Here is a 6,000-nt window from a genome sequence, read left to right as displayed (position 1 = left end):
CCCTGCTTCTCAAAAGTTGCCCTAAAATTCTTAAAATACATTGAATGGAAAATGCTATCAGTGCTGACAACTCTGAGAATTAAAATCTCCAGAGGATCAATCATATGAGGCCCCCATAGTATTGTGGGATTTAACTCCAGGATCTGAACCAGATTCATAATAAATATCAGATAAAAATCCCCTTGGGCTTCTGGCAGAGGGAGGAGAAAAGAAACCGTTTTGAAGTACATCAGAGTGCTGTGTTCTTCTTAACAAGGCCTACCCTCAAAAGAAACTGGATACCAAAGCCTAATCTTCTAATGTGTTATGAGATAAAACTGAGAGAATGAAGGGAAATACCCAATTCCAGCCAATTCTTGTATCTACATAGGAAAAGGGAAATACCCAAGCCCAGCTTTAAATATCCTGTCCCATCTAAGGAGGGAGAAAAACACTGAGACACACATGAAGTTCACAGCCCACAGGCATACTCCTTCTAAAAGAATGAGGCCTAATTATGGGACTATGAAATGCTTCCCCTCCCCTCGCATCTCACCACCACATGACTAAAGACCTTTTGAAAATAATTCCTTTTATCTGGTATATCATGTCCAGTTATCAAGAAATAATTACAAGGCATACCAAGAGTCAAAAAGTATGATTTGAAGAGACAGAACAAGCATCAGAACCAGACGTTGCAGAATGTTGGAGTTATCAGACCAGCAATTTAAAAACAGCTCTGATTAATATGCTAAGGTTTCTAAGGGATAAAACGGACACCATGCAAGAACAGATGGGCAATGGAGGCAGAGATATGGAAATCCTAAGAAAGAACCAAAAAGAAATACAAAAGATAAAAAATCACTATAACATAAATGAAAATATTGAATGTATTTTGAAATTAAAAATAATGTATTTTATTTTATACATATCTATGTATCTATACACACTTGTGTATGCTTGTATGTAAATAAAATGAACGATGCAATGATACAAGGTATGAAAGGAAAGGATTAGGATTATTTGATTATTATAAAGTGCTCAGACTCTCTGGGAAGTACATTAATGGTATCTGAAAGTGGACTTGGATTAGTTGTAAATGTACATCGCAAACTCTAGGGCAACCACTACAAAAGGGAATTAAAGAAGTATAACTGGTATGATAAGAAAGGAATAACATAAGGATCAAATAAAATGCTCAAGTAAAAGGCAGAAAAAGTGTAGTAAGCAAAAATGGAAAGAATGCAGAAGGGCAACAAATAGAAAACAGAAACAAATATGGTGGATATTAATCAAACTATATAAGTAATTATTTTGAACGCTGATAGTTTAAAAACACCAATTAAAAGACAGATTACCAAAGTGGATACCAAAACACCACCCAACTAAATGTTGTCTACAAGAAATCCACTAAAAATAAAGAAACATATGAATTAAAAATAAATGGATGGAAAAAATAAACCATGCTAGTACTAAACAAAAGAAAGCAGAAGCAGCTATCTTAATTTCAGACAAAGCCGACTTCAAAGCAAGGAAAGTTATGAAAAATAAGAAGGCCATTACACAATGACAATAAGGTCAGTTCTCCAAGAAGACATAAACAATTCTTAGCATATATGTGCATAACAACAGAGCATCAAACTACATAAGGCAAAAATTGATAGAACTGCAAGGCTACCTATGAGAAACAGAACGAGGACATACATTTACTAGAAAAGAAAAGAAAACATATATAGATTGGGAAGGAAGACATAAAACTGTTTTTGTTCACAGATGACATGATAATTCATGTAGAAAATTCAAAATAATCCATAAATAAATTAAAACTAATAAGTGATTATAGTAAGGTTACAAGATACAAGGTTAATATACAAAATTTGATTTCTTTCTTATATATAAACAATGAACAGTGGAATTCAAAATTAAAAACACAATACCCTTTATACTAGCACCTTCCCCCAAAATGAAATACTTAGGTATAAATCTAACAAAATATGTTCAAGATCTATATGAGGCAAACTATGAAACTCTGATGAATAAAATCAAAGAACTGAATAAATGAAGACATATTTCATGTTCACGTATAAGAGAACCCAATATTGTCAACATGCCAGTTCTTTCCCACTTGATCTATAGATTCACTGTAATTCTAATCAAAATACCAGCAAATACAATGTGATATTGGCAAAAGAATAAACAAAGAAATGAATGGAACAGAATGGAGAGTCCAGTAATAGATCCCCATAAATATAATCAACTGATTGTTGACAAAGGTCTAAAGGCAGCACAATGGAGCAGAGAGTTTCTTCAACAAATGGTACCAAAACAACTGAACATCCACAAACAAATCCTGACACAGAACTTACACCCTCCACAAAAGAACTCAGAATCAATCACAAACCTAAATATAAAGCACAAAATTATAAAACTCCTACATGATAATATAGGAGAAAACATAGATGACCTTAGGTATGGTGATATTTCTTTAGAGACACACCAGAGACCCAATCTATTAAAGAAATAATTGATAAGGTTGATTTCATTAAAATGTAAACTTTCTGCTCTGTGAAAGACACTAACGAGAGAATGCAGACAAGCCACGGACTTGGAAAAAAAATATCTGCAAAAATAGCAGTCCTTTTGGACGGTTATCCAAAATATACAACAAATTATCAAAATGCAACAATAAGAAAACAAACAACCCAATCTAAAAATAAGCCAAAGGTGTTAACAGACACCTCACCAAAGATGATGTACAGATGACAAATAAACATATGAAAAGATGTTCCACATCACAGATCATCAGGGAAATACAAATCAAAACAATGGGATACCACTACCTACCTATTAGAATGGCCAAAATCCAGAACATTGACAACACCAAATACTGGCAATGATGTGGAACAGTAGGATCTCTTGTACATTACCGGTGGAATACAAAACATTCTAGCCACTTTGGAAGACATTTTGGTGGTTTCTTGAAAATTAAACATATTCTGACCATGCGATCCAGCAATTGCGCTCCTTAGTAAACACCCATAGGATTTGAAAGGGGCGCCTGGGTGGCTCAGCCGTTGAGCACCTGCCTTCGGCTCGGGTCATGATCTCAGGGTCCTGGGATCGAGCCCCGCATCGGGCTCCCTGCTCTGCGGGAAGCCTGCTTCTCCCTCTCCCGCTCCCCCTGCTTGTGTTCTCTCTCTCTCTGTCAAATAAATGAATAAAATCTTAAAAAAAAAAAAACTTGCATACAGATGTGCATCCATACACATTTTTATCCATAACTGCCCAAACTTGGAAGCAACCAAGAAGTCCAGTAGGTTAAAGGATAAACAAATTGTGGTAATCCAACAATAAAATATTCATCGCTAAAAAGAAATGAGCTATCAAGCTATGAGATGAAATGGAGGAAATTTACATGCATATTACTAATGAATGAAGCCAAACTGAAAAGGCTACATACTGTATGATTTTAACTAAGTAACATTCTAAAAAGGCAAAACTATGCATACACTAAGAAATTCAGTGGTTACCAGGGTTAGGGGAGGGAAGAAAGATGAATAGGCAGAGCACAGTGGATTTTAGGCACTGAAAATACTATATTTACATACTATAAAATATTATAAGGATGGATATATATCATTATACATTTGTCCAAACCCATAGAAGGTACAACACCAAAAGTTAACTGTAAAGTAAACTATGGGCTTTGAGTGATAATGATGTGTCAATGTGGGTTCATCCTTGGTTAAAAAAAAAAAAAGTGCCCCTCTGAAGAGTGCTGTTGATAACTAGGGTGGCTATGCATGTATGGGGTAGGGGATAAATAGGAAATCTTTATACCTTCCTCTCAATTTTGTCATAAACTTAAACTGCCTTAAAAAAATTAAGTCTTTGAAAAAATGATAAAGAATGTTCTGTTAGCAAACTGGAAAAGTGGACTATGCCAAAGAAATAGGATTCAAATCTTTTGTCATTAAATCTGGTAAATTAATCCAATCAGCTGTTTCTGAATTTCTATCCCTGACTCTCTTTTGATTCTAATCTTGTTTCTCCTTTAGTATTCTATGTCTATTAGTTTTGGTAATAACTTTACTGGTAATGACTCCCCTACTGTGTAGAGCCTTACATTTCTCTTTTTGATCAACTGTTTTTTTATTAACACAGCCTTGTCTTTATGTCAGACACTGCAAACTTTGAGTTCCTTGTTAATTCTCCAAGGAAACTCTGAATAGTGGAAATTGAAAAAAGAATGCAAGGGAATCAGAGAAAAGAAACTATTTCATAAGATAGAGAAAAATTAACCATCATGTCAATCTTGATTGAATAAGCCAACAATAATACTTCTCCGGAATACTTTCCATTCTATTTATTTCTAGGGATAAAATCCTCATACAATCCTTCTATATTAGGGTTATAATCTTGACTGATTTATACCTAATCCTTTAAGCTTTCCAGAAGTTATCAGTCACATGAAACTGAATAATCAAGACACTTAATTATTTGTGGATTGTAAAAGCTAGTAGAGAACATATAAAATGGTCAATACAGAACAAAAAAAATGCTTAAAATAATCAGAATGCCTTCATCCAATAGATAGTCCTTTTAAATAAAATTCTGACATTAATAAAAGAGTGTATGCAACTTTTTCTGTCCTGAAGGCTCTACACTGCTAGGTCAACCACACTCTGTTAATTATTTCTTTCAATTAAAATTATCTTCCTGGAATAATGCTACTCTTTTTTCTTTAGTGTGGCCCAATGTCTTCAAGGCTACAATTATGTTGATATATTGAGAATTTTCTATTATTTTGAAATGAAACACAGTCTTTTTAGATCCTGGTTCTTTTAGGAAAAACAATTCTTCCAAAGAAATCCATATACTCATTCCCATCCAGGGTTATTTCCTCTAATGCATCTTCAGAGTTCCCTTCTGATAAAAGCAATTATGGAAAAAACTGTCTTCTTAGGCTTTTCCCTTTGTATAATATCTGCTTACATCTGTTTTATAAACCCATGTAGGCAAATTTGGAAAGAGAAACTATATGCACAGGAAGAATATAATATGAATTGAATTGATAAAGGTGAAAAACAAAAAAATTTACTCGGTTTCAAATGTCTGCAAGAAAAGTAACATCAGAGTCTGGAAAAAAAAATTCATCCATGTCAAAAATAGCACTACAACTTATATTCCTTCCCATCCCCCAACAAAATTACCAAACTAATAAATACTTTGAAATTTCTTGTGACTATAGCAAAGAGATATTATTTGTATTTATTGAAAAATACAGGAACAGCTAGATTTTGTATAATTAAAAAATCAAATTAAAAGAAATCTTGCAAAACTACTCTTGATTTATCTACAATTAGAAATTTGTATTTCTTAATTTATCATATGAACTTCATTTTTATTATCTTTCTCCATACATTTTGGAAATATGTGTGTACTAAGATGAGGATACTCTGACATTTAGTGTTTTTGTTTGCTTATGTGTTTCTTCTCCAAAAGCCATATGTTAGATGATTTCATTTTACTGGTAACATGTGACCCATAAAGAAAATTGCTGTGAACTTTTTAAGCACTAAATTTTCCCAGCTAGGCCAAAAAACTGCATACTGAGAAAGCATACTTCCTTAGCTGAAAAAAAGAAAAAGTTGAAAAGTACATATTGAATCAAATAGTTTGATTTTATTAACAATAGCAAAACAATTTCCAAATTAGCAAAACACATTCCATCATTGGTACTCAAGACCTGTATTATAGATTATAGATCCCTGTATTATAGATTATTGATATGAATTCTGGCATTATAATATGAAATATTTTATTAGTTATAATGTAATCCGTAGGAAAACTGAAACTTACACTATTCAAGGTATAAAAATCAGCAAGTCTACTGAATTATATCCATCTTTTAAAAACCTGCTGACATTTTTTATTATATCCTATACTTAGGAGATTTAGAAATTAGTTCCTCCCATAAAAATCCATGTATGATGCCTGTATTTTGTTTCCTGCAGCTGC

Source organism: Callorhinus ursinus, unplaced genomic scaffold, assembly GCF_003265705.2.
Source record: "Callorhinus ursinus isolate GAN/ISIS: 27379988/994484 unplaced genomic scaffold, GSC_fseal_2.0 scaffold4, whole genome shotgun sequence".
Taxonomy (NCBI): Eukaryota; Metazoa; Chordata; class Mammalia; order Carnivora; family Otariidae; genus Callorhinus; species Callorhinus ursinus.
Note: the sequence above shows the minus strand (reverse complement) of the source record.